The sequence below is a fragment of the Cupressus sempervirens genome, chromosome 3 (genome assembly GCF_028749045.1).
Source record: "Cupressus sempervirens isolate cs-2001-9-10 chromosome 3, ASM2874904v1, whole genome shotgun sequence".
Taxonomy (NCBI): domain Eukaryota; kingdom Viridiplantae; phylum Streptophyta; class Pinopsida; order Cupressales; family Cupressaceae; genus Cupressus; species Cupressus sempervirens.
Genome location: NC_143120.1, coordinates 532,762,630 through 532,779,261, shown reverse-complemented (window position 1 = coordinate 532,779,261; position 16,632 = coordinate 532,762,630).

Below are 16,632 nucleotides of genomic sequence, written 5' to 3'. Positions count from 1 at the left end.
ATTGAACTATATGATCATAATAAATTCCATTACACAATGACAATTGATCTAGTGACTCATCAATATCAATGTTTGAAACTCAAAGAATGGAGGTTTGAATATACCTACTTTGTGCCTATCACTTGAGTTTATTGACATTGAATCTCATAGTTTAATGCTTGGATAAGCCAATGTTTCTAAGAGTTTTGGGAATATTGGAAGGATGCTATTAAAACAAGAGCTTTGTAGAGCTAAAGTCTTGCCTAATGCTAAAAAACAAGGTTGTGAAGCATGCTAAATGTTGTAGCATGTGTGAAATTGTTGTATCATCATTCATTGTATAGATCAACTAGTTGTTACAAGCATAAAATTTGTCAAGGGTCATTCAATTATATATATATATATATATATATATATATATATATATATATATATATATATATATATATATATATATATATATATATATAAAGGGTAAAATAATTGTGTAGTGTTATGAATGATGAATGAATGAATGAAACAAGATTTTGTTATTCCTCCTAGTAAGCACATGGACCTTTTTCCTTAACAACTACTAAGGAGACCAAGAAAGAAACATAAATAGAAAGACCAACATAGAAAAATTTAGTGTGCACAAGGGAAGTTGTTTATGTTTGCTAGTTGGAGATAACAATAAAAGAAATTCAGAATCTATGTCTATCTTATTGTGTAACAAGAATTTACTAATTCCTATATAATTTCAAAGGAAGAATCTAAAATTTAAGAGAGTATTCAATGTGAAGTTTGTACTAGCAAGCTTCTTGAGTAGCTCCTACACTTTGTCTTTTACCAGTCTGTATTCCTAATTCTAAGTAGCTCTCTCAAGAAACTATTTGCATCCCTTTTTTATGTATTTTAAAATTGAAGATTTAGTTTTTTGAAAATCGTTTCTTGTTGATCCCTACATTTTAGTAAATTACACAATAAGATGATCACATGTGACTAACAATTGGTGTGTATTATTGTAAATAATATAGTAAATAATATTTTAGTAATATTCTATCTCTAATCAAATCTACAAATGAAGCAAAATTTTATATATACCCTAATTAAAAAATAAAGTTTTTCCAACTCTTTTATCTTATAAATTTTTTAATTTAATAATAATTAAAAAAAATTATAATAAAATAAAATAATTCTTTGTGTCACTTAATAAGAGCAATTTTGTTTGATTAAATAAAAAATTTTCAATATCAATTTAAAGTTATATTATAAACTTACATTTTAAATATTGTAAATAATTTTTTACTTGACTAACACACACAAGGCTTAAACATACACATTTCTAATTAAATTTTTAATTAATTTCAATATAAGAAAAAAATAATATGAAATTATTTTCAAACTTTTGTAAACAAAATATTAGTATTTTTTTATGTTTGAAGTTTTAAGACAACAAGATTATTAGGAACAATTTATGTTGAGTAAATATTATGACAAATTGAACTTGTGCTTTAATGAACAAAATAAATGTGAAACAAATTGATCCTCCTAAACAATTGGCGCCCTATAAAATATTTTCATTGGTGTAAGAAAAGTGAAATAAATTGGTCCTCTTAAAAAATTGGTCCTATAAAATATTTTCATTGGTGTAAATTAAAAAAAAGGGAATGCAATAGACAAGTACAATAATCGTATTTTTAAAATTAAAAAATCAATTAAGCCACTACCTAAAATAGGGATGGCCAATCACAAATCAAGAAATAGAAAATATCTTAATACAATAAAATTATTAGAAACCATAGATTAAGAAAAAATTATACTATTTTCAAACAAGAATGGTGTAAAAACATACTATTTTTTAAAAAGATCATATCCATTAAAACCCTTAATGTTTTAATGGTAATCCTTAATGTTGTCATTCTTTTACATAATGTTGCTCCTTTGTCTTTCTTCGAGCAAAGCATGGTTTCAGTGAATAAAGTAAAAAAGGAGGTGTTAATATGGAGAAGAATAAAATAAAATAAAATAAAAGAGTTTTATAAAACCCTAAAAAAAGCACCGTGCAATTTCAAAAAATATCACGAAAGCTGCCAAAGTAGGAAACATGAAAGCTGCCAAAGTAGAAAACAGGTGGGCCGAATTAAAATAAACGAAAAAATGCCAAACCAACGGAAATTGGGAAAACATAAACAGCCGTTCTGTGAGGGAGGGTACTTACTCAGCAGATTGCCTCAGACATGTACTTATTGGAAAAATGTTTTTTGTTTGGATGATTTTTTTTTTAAAATCCCAACAAAAATATTAATAGCCAATCAGAAAAAAGAAATAATCTTCCAATAAATAAAAATAAAAATATAAGTACTATTAATCATAGCAAACTTTAAGAAAATGTTTTATACTGCAAGAATTTCAAAGAAAACTAATGCATATAACTTCAATGAAAACAATAGTTCCCACCTGGGAACTAATAATAATAATACATTACCATTCCAAAAAAGTAAGCTACATTAACATAAATCCTTGATCCATCATTAAATTATATGATCATAATAAATACAATTATAAGCACAAGTTGTTGAAATTACAATGACGATTGGTCTAGTGGCTCGTCAATTTTCAAAGTTCATTTTATCAAGCTAAAAAAGTACACGTTACCAGGTTGCAAATTGAGAGAAAAACTAAATGCCAATTCAGTCGAGAAACGTCGCATATTATAAGTCATTATGGAACGGTTATTTTCTCCACATTACTCAAATTGTTACTAATTCGGTTATGTGAATGGGACTTGTAATCAAATTTCAATTTGATTCGCAAAGCTAAGCTTAGCAACTGGAGTCATCACACGTAAATGCTATTGATTGCTCTTCATCGCTTGAATTGTCAAGACTCATTTAGCATTTGCTATTGTTCTGCAACTGATTTTATCAAGTATAATTGTTCTCCATTTATGTCGATTCATTGGGTTCTACCTATTCTTTTGCTACCAAACTCGTTTTTATTTATTTGCTCTGTGATTGATAAGCCATAAGGCATTGTCTACAAGTTTCGTCACTTTCGTATTGAGTTTCTTCTTTTTCCAAATAGTGTCTATGAAGATACATGTAAACTGTGTCTACAGAAATAGAAAAATCAGAAACTAACAAAAGCGAGGTCTTATGGAGAACATACTTAGCAATTATGCCTATATAATTGCCATGGCTAGTACTTCAGTGCCACGATTTGCCTATACTGCTCAACAAATTTTATGGGTTTAGTTTATATTCTTGTAGTTTCCTTCATATTGCGTCTTTTTAGAGTCCATGAACTCATCATTCTCGACCTTTGTAATCAATGGAAGTAACTCGAAATTGGTTTCTCCCTAAAGAATTTCAGATTTATAGAACAAGCAGCCATGCATAAATGGGTATTCAATTTCTTTCACCTATGTTAAATGACAAGCTAAGCACGGCCACAATAGGATTGCAATGTGGGGCTTTGACTAGTCACAACCTCATGTTATTGTTGCATTTGTAGGTCTCACGAAGTTTGAGATTATTAGAATCTACATATATTGATGATAAAAACAAAGGATGGGATATATGTGATGGATCTTAAAATCACATCAACATTTTCTCAACAATATATTCTTCACCTCCTTTGAAGGATGTCTTGGGCTGTGTTTCTAACACTCATTTCTCACAATTGTTGATCATCATCTTCAACTAAGATGTATCAATGTTATCGTAGGGTATTTAGATGGTTATTCTTAGGCAAAATTAGGATATATATATATATATAGAGAGAGAGAGAGAGAGAGTCTCCTTTGAGGCTCTCATCGTTTGTCAAGATGAAGAGTTAGAAAGCTATTTATTGAGACAACCCAATCTATCTTTAAGACTTTTTCTATACATCATATTGACTTAGTTTTTATCCAATAGGCTAGTAGTTGTGATTCCACCAAGCTTGGGTACAAAAATTGAAAATAAATTTGCCCTTAAAGAACATGAGTTGTTACCAAATATGGTGACTTTGAGTTCCACCAAGAGCATAGATTACTATATTAATAAGCTTTTCAAATTAGGCTCTAAGACTATATCTTTGAAGTCTAAATAAAGTAGAAGGAATGCATCTTTCATTGAGTTTTGTAAAGTTTTAGATTAAGGTAAAAGCAGGTTTTGAAGGGGCCCCGAAACCCTTTACATCTAAGAGAAAGATAAACCATTAAGCACGACCAGGTTAAAAAGAAACCTGAAACCAGCAAAACAACTAAACCAAGTTAAACAGGGACCTGAGACCAACAGATGTGACCAGAAAAAACAACCAAAACAGTACTGGAACCTGGAAGGTCAACAGACTGGAATAGCAACCTGAAAAACCTCCCAGACCAGAGACCAACGAACTAGAAAAGCAACCAGTTCACCAACACAAAAAATTGGTCAACATAAGGAAACAAAGAATTTTCCTTTTGATATGAATTTTCCCTTACCCGACCGAAGGACCCTATCTAAAGGGGGGGCAGAAGAAAAAGACTTCTTCTTCCGCTTAACCGCGATCCAACCGTCCTCAATCTTCGCAGCCTTAGCAACCCACGCCTCAGAAGACAAAGACTCGAGGAACCCAGAGGACGCAGAAGCCGCACCAACCTCCGTGAGAGAATCAGAAGACGCCTGACCCCTAGGAGGGACATCTGAACCAGGGGAAGAGACCAAAGCATCCACCTCCACCACCAGCTCGGACATAACACAATCCTCAGCCACAAAGTCCTTAGAAGCATCCAAGGAAAGATCCACCAGAGCATCCTCCTCAGTCACTGGCACGGATCTAGCCTTAGCCTTAGAATCGTCAGGAGCAACCAAGGAATGTTTCATTGTGTAGTTCTCAGAGGAGGCCTTTGACCACCAAGAAGGTGGTCGCCTAGGTTTGGATTTCGCAGCAGCACAACGAACAACAATATGACCCGTCAAGTGGCATATCCTGCAACGAAAAGGGACACCCTCATAATCCAACAATTGTGTCCAAGAACCCCTCGGGGAATCCAAACAAATCGCCTCAGGAAGGCCCTTAGAGACATCCAAGTCAACAAGAAAGCGAGCACAGGTCGAGTGGAGAATATCTGAAGTATCAACATCCACATATAAGAAATCCCCAATAGCATTCCCAATAGTTTCAAAAACTAAATCTTGCCAAAGATGTAACAGAAGATTAGGGAGACAGACCCAGGTAGGGATCTTATTAAAGGATTCCGAGAGAGGATCGAAATCCATGTGCCATGGTTTGGCCATGAGAGGAAATCTGCCTTGCCAAGAAAAATTATTGTGACACAAAATAATTTTTCTGTCAATGGTGCATTGAAATTTAACAATAAAAAAACCCCTAGCACACGAGAAGATGCGGGCTTTTTTATTTATCAGTGGCAACCAGTTAATAGAAATCTTTTATCTAATAAAATATTTTTGTTTTGTTTTTTGGTATCATGCTTTGTTAATTGCCAATTTCATTGTCAATCATTAGTGTATTGTCTTTGAATTTTTAACATAATTAAGACTGACAAAATGGTCTAAGGGATATTTTATCACAATTTTTGCTCACAAGGTAAATAGGGAGTAGATCTTTGACGAAGAGCTTAATATTGTAAGTGTTAGTTTTTATATTAAACATTGACATATTAGATTCAATCCCATAGAAGAAATGCTCTCTATGGAGCATGTCTTGCTATAGATGTCTATTGTGTCTCATAAATTATCACACACAACATTGCAAGGTGTCCAATATTTATGACACAACCCACACCTAAATGAACGTATTCATGTTTGTGTGATTGAAACCCTTCTAACAATGTTAACATGTTCTTTAACAATAAGCGATTAAAATCCAATACCACACATACACATGCAGAATTTGTAACGCCCCGCCAGGGAACCCAAAAGAAATTAACCTAACAAGTCACTAAGTTTGCCAAACATTTAAAAAAGAAGAAGATTAAAACAACAATAGATAACATAGCGGAAGCAATAACTCACATAAGCCATATATTAATAGTTACATCTCCTAAGGGTTCCATGACATTGAATCACATACATAAGTTTTATTAAGATTAATTTTGATACATAACAAAATCTACATCATAGAATAACTATAAGTTTGAATCAAATGAAATAATATACAATTACATAAGATGCCACATGCCATAACCCAAATACATAATCATCCTCTGTACAAGTCACAGGGTGTGAAAAGCTAAAAGAATATACATCAAGATAAGATACAACATCTCATAAGATCTCCAATAATCAACTACAGTACAACAAAATATGACCACCAAAGATAAACACAAGATTAGAATGAAAGGAACCATTGCACAAGTACATCCAGTAACGACATCCAATTGTCGGATCTCAATGGTATAAGAAACACTACCACCTGACCTCGTGGAACCTAAATGGCCCCACTCCCACCGTGCCGAGGAGATAATCTCAAATCCCATACGGATAACAATCCAACAATCATAACCACAATCTAAGTCAAGGAAATCTTGATAGCAATCTATTTCAAAGGTACCAAGACATAAGCAACATCTAGTCCCAGAGGCAACAAAGACACGTAGGATATCTACTATGTAAGTGGGCAAGTATTATCACATGCATAAACTCTAAGGTTACCTTGGTAGCCTCTTTGGACTTCAGCTACCTAGTGACTTTATGTGGCATCAATATCCTTTCTTACAGACAAGGCATACTAATGAGGTAAGGTCATAACCAAGCATCCTCTCTACTCCCATCCTAGCCTGTACTAGCACTTGAGGCATGGGCGAGGTAATCCATTGACTTTTGTTAATTCATTTTAAACCCATTTAATGAAATGTTATCCATTATTAATGTAACCTACTCTAAGCTCATAGTAGAAAGTTTCATCAAGTCACAATAACCACATCAGTCCTATACAAGTAACCAAAAATCACAATATAAACATTGATCAAAACCTCAATAGATCAAATCACCTAACCATGACATCAGATACAACATCATAAAACAATAACTCCCAGTCCTCTGGTAAACATCCAAAACTGGTCAATGAAATAAGTTCAAACCCAACCCCAACACAAAATAAACCATACATCACATCAAGTATTTAACAAGTGTAGTTCCATAGTTCATTTGGTTTTGAAAACATAAAGGTTCGATTTTACAAATGGGTTCAAGTTTTTGTTTTCAAAGTGTCATATTTGATAAAGTTTTCGTGTTCACAAGCATAGTAAAATTCCCTTAGTATAAAAATCATTTTCATATAAATCTTGAACCATTCTACAATAACATCCTAAATGAATTTTGTTTCTTAAATACAATCGACATTTATGTATTTATATTTAAAAAATAAAATAAAATAAACTAAATATTATAAATCAAAAGTCTTGTAATTAAATATTATTATCATAATTTAATAATAGTAATTAATTAATAATAATAATTATTAATAAAATAATATACATTAATTTATTAACAATAATAACTATTAAATTAAATAATATAATAAATAATTAATTATTCATAATAGTAACAATATTAATTATTTAATATAATTAAATAATCTAATAAAAAATACACGTGATATAAAAATTGCAAACCCCATGGGTTGTATATATATTTATAATAAAATTATTGATAAGGGCCTGGTATGCGACTGTTTCCAACAGGCACCCTTTAAAAATAAATAAAAATGGAGATAAGAATGGTTTTCTCAATTCAATTACCAATTTAATACATATCTGATTCTTAAATAAAAACGAACCTTATCTATGTTGATAATCCAAACATAATTTCTCAACACGAGGGTTTCCAATTTGATTTTCATTCACAGACATTTCAATAACGAAGAATAGTTATTACTCAAACGAGGGTTTCAAACCAAGCATTTTTAAATCAAGATTCTCAAACAAGCCATTTCTCAATCAAGATTTTCAAAAATTTGCTTCTCCAAACCCGTGTGTGGAGAAATGAGCTCTAATTTCTTAATAAACAACTTTGATAATCTCCAAAAACATTCCTACCTTGATCTGATGCTAACATAACAAACACTCGAAGATTGTACAAATTTCTGTCTTCTCGAAACCCTTATCAGAAATTTGCTCCTCCAAATTGTGTGTGGAGAAATGAGCACCAATTTCTTAATAAAAGCAAACCCTATCTATGTTGATAATCCAAACATAATTTCTCAACACGAGGGTTTTCTATTTGATTTTCATTCACAGACATTTCAATAACGAAGAACAATTATTACTCAAACGAGGTTTTCAAACCAAGCCATTTCTAAATTAAGATTCTCAAAAAAGCACGAAGAAGACAGAGGAAAGATTCAAAACAAACTACTATAATAATCTCAAGCAACATTCCTACCTCAATCTGATGCTAACCAAACAAACACATGAAGATTGTACAAATTTCCATTTTCTTGAAACCCTTTTCGAAAATTTGCTCCTCCAAACCCATGTGTGGAGAAATGAGCTCTAATTTCTTAATAAAGAGCTTTCTCTTTTAGAGTTTCATTTTACAAACATGAAAAGTCTCTTACTTTTATTAATCAATTTATCCTAATTTTATGTGCAAACTTTTTGCGTTTTAATTTAAATAAACTTTATTTAATTTATTCTCTCTTGCTTTTATTAAATTAAAAGACATATTTTAAGAGTATATTTGTTAATTTAACGACTAATTAAATTTAGAGTTCATTATCAAAATGAAACTCCTAAATTAGTTATTATTAAATTAAATAAATATAATTATGCCAAATTTGGAACTTTCATTAAATCTTTTTAAATTTAATTCTTTTATTTAATTGATTTCTCAATTGATTAAATATAATTAAAAATTGATTTTTCTTTTTAATTTTTTCATTAAAACAAATCATTAATAATATCTTTATTTTATTTAATTTTAACTAAAAATCACAACATACCCACAAATCTAAATAAGAAAACCCATTTTAAAGGCAAAGAACTAAATCAAGCTCAAGGGTCAAAATCTCAAATTCATGTCACTCGATGAATTTCGAAGGTAAATAACTCAGATACTTGTCCTATTTTCTAGGACAATTGGCTTAGGGTTAGGATTTGGACTCAAGAACTATCTCCCCTCTTTATACCATTGAGATACTACGATAGGGCACGCTTATCCTAGCAATTCAGGGAAGTCGATGCCTGATACTTGCAATCTACATAAAAGCCAAACATGTACACATACATATAAATCTAAACTAAACAATGGCAGGGAGTGGTGCATCGTGTAGATCCCAACTAGAAGGTGACTATGACTCCCTCCCTCAACCACATAAGTAACATCAAACATAAAGTAAAACATACATGTATACCACACACATGCAAGTATGGGGTAAGTAACCATAGAAAACTATATATAAATCATCCATCTAACTATCATCATGAAACAACTGAAATCACTATATGAACATATAAAGCATCATCATGGAAAGAATAAACATGAAATAAATGAGTATCAAGTAGCTCATCAAATATATAAATTGAGAATGAAATAACATCCAATCAAATTGGGTAACTAAGTATCACTAAATCATAAAACATAACCATAAAGCTAGCGTAAAAGAATTCAACAATATAACATGAAAAGTAAACTAGGGGTAGACACTAAATCATTAACCCATCTTCTCCTAAAATTGCGTTACTAATGTGCCCATAAAATTCCCTAAATATTTGATGATGTGCTTCAGCTATACTTCATGAGGTAAGAAAACAACACATGCTTTCTAGAGGATATTTTCTTCCATGGGATTTAATCTAAATTCTAACGCTTCATAAATAAATTAACATTTTGAATAAATAGGATCTTCATTTAAGATCTATTATTTATATCACTAGTTGAATCAAAATGAAAAATGCATGTTTATCCACTACCTTACATAAAGTTTGTCCTCCCAGATAAAAAAATTAATAATTTGACAAGTACCTAAGATGCGTGAAAATCTTTATTTTTATAATTTGACACTTCTTCTTACCCAAATTTTACACACATCTTCTTAGAAATAATTTGTACTTGCTGTTTAGATTGATGTGAACCATAAAATTTATAAGTATACCAAATAAATGTTATTTGGTGTATAAGAATAATACATATAACTTATGGAAGATCATAAAACCTCATAATGTTTGTAATAATAATCAATTTAATAACATAAGAAAGCTTATTTAAAGTTGTAGGAAAAACCTAAATGTGAAGAAAATATATATCCCCTTGAAAAATCTAAATTAATATACACTTAATTGTAGCTTAGGTGGGTTGTAAATGGGGCTCAATGAAAGGTTGACAAGGTACCCATATATATATATATATATAATCTCAAATGAGTAGAATCTTCATAAGAAGATATCATTAACACTATAGAAGGATTGTTGGAGTTGATTCCTAAACCCTATAGCTCCCAAGGATCACCAAAAATTAAACACCTATCATTAGAGAGTGTAACATAATAAATAAGGATAGCTAGTTCTAAGGAGCAAACTAATTATCCTATGGTTCTATTTTTTATATTGCATTGGAAGGAAGATGTCTCACTAAGGACTTAAGAATTGAGTGGGTATGATGACCCTTCATTTTCATTGAGGATTGATTATAAAAATGTGATTGATAAATGAAAGTTGTAGGGCTATGAATAAAGAAAAAATAAGTTTTGTGCATGCATAGACTGAAAGAAAGAAGATGGTTCAATATAGATATAAGAAAAAAGAGCTAGAGAATGTAACTAACTTGCAAAATGAATTTGAACTTGTTTTGGAGGGACTAGGTCTTCTAGCCAACTTGTTCATTTTAATTTTCAATGATCCAAATTACAAATAGCTCACAATATTTTAAAAGTCATAGTTTTGATTCGATGTGAGTGCCTATATTCCCAAACACAAAAGTGTTGCCCTAAGTGTCATAATCTATAATTGGTAAACAAATTGGTAGACTTAGTCATTTAAAGGTGTTGTCATTACTGGCAACACTTGTGAAGAGAACTTGACCGGTTGTAAGGCATAACTAGTAAGGTATGAAAATGTGCATCTCTAACTCACACCTAAATAGTTTGAGTTAGAGAAGATATAGAGGCCAAAGTAAGATGATTCACATAGGCAAAGGCTGCTAAGAAAAAACAACATGCATAGTAGATTTCCAAACGAAATGAACATATTAGCAAGCAAATCCAGCTTGTACGTCAAGCAAGATTCCAATTACTGTCATGCATAGGGTAAGAACACATGTTACGTCACATTCAATGGTGGTAGGAATTAAGATCAACGAATAGTCGAAAGAATTTAAATTTGAATTCTTCTTATCAAGTATGGACCACCAAGGGTATGCAACACCAATGACTTCTGTACATGAACACACAACATCTGACAAGTTGAGCATGGCTCAACTAATGGACAAAGGTTATAAGTTTGATTTTAACAAATCATCTTGCAGAATATTTGACAAAACTGACAAGCTACTAGATATAGGAGAACAAAGTAGAGGTAACCTCTTTTACCTCAATATTTCTTCTAATACTTGTATGGTAGATAGGAATGATAATAGTTGGTCGTGGGATAAAATGCCACATCATGTAAATTTTGAAAGCATTATTAAAGTAGGAAAGAAAAATTGTGCAAGGGGTTTGTCCCCCATCACCAAACTTGACACCGCTATGTGTAGGGATTGTCAACTAGGCAAGCTGGCAAGCTCAAGCTTCTCTAGAAAGTCATTTACTTCTCAACAGGTACTAGATTTGGTTCATACAGACTTGTGTAGTCCCATGAGGATGAAGAGTGTATTTGGAGGCATATACTTTATGCTATTTATTGATGACTTCTCTAGATGATGTGGACCATCTATTTGAAAGAAAAGTCAAAATCCTTCCACATGTTTAAAATCTACAAAGAAAAGGTGGAAAGAGAGATCAATAGAAAACTGAAGTGCTTATGATTAGACTAGGGAGGTGAGTTCATCTTAAAAGAATTTGAAAGCTACTATGAGGAGCATGGAATCAAAAGACAAATGCTAGCTCCTAGGAAACCTCAGTAGAATGGGGTTGTAGAAAGAAGAAACATGACTATCATAGACTGTGCAAGAACACAAATGATCCAAAAAAATGTTGTATAGATCTATTGGAGAGAATCTATAAGCATTTCTGTGTACACCTTGAACATGGTAGAAGTAAATAAAGGGACAAAGAAAACTCCCTATGAACTATGATTTGGTCATACACCATTTGTTAGTTACTTCAAAGTATTTGGAAGCAAGTGCTACATCAAGAGTGATGAATACTGAGGGAAGTTTGAACCCAAAAGTGATGAAGGTATCTTCTTGGGATACTCTAATATGAGCAAATCTTATCGGTGTCTGAATCTTTGGACAAACAATATTGTAGAATCTGCCAATATAAAGGTAGATGAATTCTCAAAAAAGAATGAGGAAGACTATAAGAAAGAACTAGAAGACTATAGACAGTTTGAGTACATTCCACTAAGAAATATAGTGGGAGGAGGAGTACTGGTAGAGGAGGAAATTGTATAAGAAGTTATACCAACTCAAGCAAAAGAAGCTCGACCAGAAGAACAGAGAGCTGAGACACAAGGAGGAGAACATGTGCTAGTAAAATGTGTAAGAAGACACCACTCAATAGACCAAATCATTAGTGATAAGGATACATGAGTTATAGACAAGAGAAAGGTGTTAGAAGCTATATGTTTTCTCTTTCACATGGAGCCCAAAGTAGTAGGCCAAGCTCTAAGAGATGAAGATTGGAGAAAGGCCATGGAAGAAGAAATAGATCAAATAGTGAAGAATGACACATGGACCTTGGTGGCCCAACCTGATCACAAGAATGCCATCAGAACAAAGTGGGTGTTCAGGAACAAGATGAATAAAGAAGGAGAGGTGGTCAGAAACAAGGCCAGACTTGTCTATAAAGGATATGTACAAGAGGAAGGTATTGACTATGGTGAAACATTTGTACCAATAGCCAGACTAGAAGGAGTTAGAATACTCTTTGCATTTGCAACACACAAGAAATTCAAGGTATATCAGATGGATGTGAAGTCAACATTCCTAAATGGAGTTCTGGAGGAAGAAGTCTACATAGAGCAACCTGAGGGGTTCAAAAATGAACAAGGAAGGAATCATGTATACAGGCTAAGAAAATCCTTGTATAGACTTAAACAGGCACCAAGAACATGGTATGAGAGACTCCACTCATACTTGATAAAGATTAAATTCATAAGAACTAGTGACAAGTGCAATTTATATATGAAATAGGAAAAAGAAACATGCATGCTAATGGCAAAAATATTTGTAGATAACATCATCTTTGGAGGGGATGATAAGCTAAGTGAAGAATTTGTAGAATACATGAAGAAGGATATCAAGATGTTTGCGATCAAAGAAATAAAATTCTTCACTAGACTCCAAGTGTTCATTTGGCATGGAGGAAGAAAAACTGATAGGAAAACCAATGGTGAACAGTTGAAAATTGTCAAAGGAAGATGCCTAAAGTGATTGAGACACTTTGTTGATCCATGATCAAAAAAATACAATACATGGTGCACAATAGACCAGACATCACACTAGGAATTGGTATAGTGGCTAGATTCTCAACCAACCTAAAGGAGTCACACATGGTAGCCGTAAAATGAATCTTCAGATATTTAAAGGGTACTAAAGAATATGGACTATGATATCCTCACAAAGGTACTTTTAAACTTAGTGTCTTTATAGATGTTGATTAGGAAAGGGGCAAATATGATAGAAAGAGCACAATGGGTGGTGCATTCTTTCTCAAAGGAAGGTTGGTAGCATGGACCAACAAGAAGCATAATTGCATATCACAATTAATTGTGGAAGCATAATATGTTTCTTTTGCAATGAATTGCACTTAGGTTGTTTGGATCAAACAACTGCATGAAGGAATTCAAGATAAAGTAGAGGAACTAGTGGTTATCAATTGTGATAACACTAGTGCAATCAACATATTCAAAAACCTAGTTATGCACTTAAAGACTAAGCATATATTTATCGAGTACCATTTTATGAGGGAACAAGTGCAAGCAAAAGAGGCTAGGTTGAAATATATCCCAACCAAGGAACAAATGGTAGATATCTTTACAAAGTCTCTTCAAAATGATACGTTTGAGTATTTGAAAGAAAGGCTAGGGGTCTTACCCCTATTCTGTTTGAAGTGAAACCTTGATCAAGCAGCACAAGTCCAAACTAAAAAAAAGGGAGCAAAAATCTAAAGATGGATTGATGAACATGAGGGACTACTCCATAGGGGGAGTATTTAGGTACAAGGAAAACAATTTCCTTTGGCATTGCTGTCAAAAGGGGAGAAGTTGAGAACAAGGAAGAAAAAAAAGACAAAATAAGTTGAGAAAAATTGCAAGTGATCAAATGCATAAAAATACACTATCTTAGGGGGAGACAATGGAAGAAGGAAAGAAGATTACAACTAAGTATTTCCTCTAATGCCAAAGGGGGATATTTTTGGTCCAAGTGTTGTAATCTAACCAGTAAATAAACTAGTAGACTTATTCATTTAAAGGTGTTGTCATTGATGGAACCACTTGTGAAGAGAACTTGATCAATCATACGACATAACTGGTAAGGCACAAAAATGTGCATTTCTAACTCACACCTAAACAGTTCGAGTCAAAGAAGATATAATGGCCAAAGTAAGATGAATCACACAAGAAAAATGCCACTAAGAAAAGAAAACATGTACAACACATTGCCAAGCAAAAGGAACAAATGAACAAATTAGCAAGTAGATCCAGCTTGAACATCATGAAGTATATTGAGCAAGAAACTCGTGACAGTCTAGTCATGAAGAGGGTAAGAACATATGTTACATTACATTTAATGGTGATGGGAATGAAGATCAAGGAATAGTTGAAAGAACTTGTAGACTTATTCATTTAAAGGTGTTGTCATTGATGGAACCACTTGTGAAGAGAACTTGATCAATCATACGACACAACTGGTAAGGCACAAAAATGTGCATCTCTAACTCACACCTAAACAGTTCGAGTCAAAGAAGATATAATGGCCAAAGTAAGATGAATCACACAAGAAAAATGCCACTAAGAAAATAAAACATGTACAACACATTGCCAAGCAAAAGGAACAAATGAACAAATTAGCAAGTAGATCCAACTTGAACATCATGAAGTATATTGAGCAAGAAACTCGTGACAGTCTAGTCATGAAGAGGGTAAGAACATATGTTACATTACATTTAATGGTGATAGGAATGAAGATCAAGGAATAGTTGAAAGAATTTGAATTTGAATTATTCCTATCAAGTATAGACCCCCAGGGTATGCGACACCTGTGACTTCTATACGAACACACTACATCTAACAAAGGTAGTACACTACTACAACAAGAAGCAATGCTAGTAATAGTATGTGTGAGAATTTGAAATTTGAATTCAAAGTCTAAAGACTTCTAAGAGAAGTTGGAGGAGAAGCATAAAACAAGAGAAGATAGGAGGAGAAATATTTGGATTACCTAGTGATTAGCCACAATCCTAGAGAGAGCTAAAGTAAAGAGGAATCTCAAGAGGAGAAGATAAATGAAAAAAGAGGTCATCCTTAACAAGTTACTATGCCTTGGAAAGAAAAAAGAGGGCTTCCACCACATAAAAATACAAGGTTATTATGTGGAAGAGCCATAAGAGCCAAGCACACTAGTGATTAGAATCCGAAGGTCACAAAGCCAAGAGTAGGGCAGAGTAGTGCAATAGATTAGTCAAGAGAGTAAATCAGAGTTCTATATTAGCCTCAGATGAGTATCTAAACTATTAGATCACTAACCAGTTGTTTACTCACCTTTGTAATAGTGAATCCCGACAAGGGTGAACCCTAATAGGTTCTTTGTATAAATCTCTTAACAGGGTGACACACTAACTTGTCTTAAAAAGTTCTTTAATTAGGATGCTCCTAAAAGGGCAAGATCTTGACAGGTCTCTCTCAAATCCTTTAACAAGGTGGCAACTTAAAATGTCATTTTAATCTTCTAATAGGGATAAACTCTTGACGAGATGCACAATCTGTGAGGATCGACTCACACACCATGGTTTTTACCCTAGCTAGGTTTCCATGAGATAAATCTTGTGTTGTGTTTCTACTTTCATGAGATTTTTTTTTCTTTGCCTTAACCGACTAAGTTGTAGACCACACTAACTCATAAGCAAGTGTTGAGTATGTTTTAAAGGGAAGAAGTTGAATCTACTCAGTATACTAATTTTTTTTCTCGAAAATTCCTTCATGAGATCTAAAAGTACAAGTTCATGATATCTGAACAATACTTAAATCTAGCCAATAATCATTAAGATCTCAGCTACAAAGTAACATATCAAGGTGAAAACCTAGGGAAAGGTCCAACATGCCATAAGGGGCTCAAAACTTAAAACTATAAATTGAAGGCATGCTGAAAGAAGCTCAGAGATTGTACAAATAGGAAATTGAAAATAAATATGCTTTTGGTTAATGCAAGATTACCAAGAACCCAAGATGATTTTTCATCAGATACCTGTTATTGAAAATTGACCCGCTCAGTTTGACACTAGAGGAAAATCAAGGTGATTGACCTAAACTTGAAAAATCCATGGATCATCCTTAGTTGGTTAGTCCATCCATATGGCAAGATATTC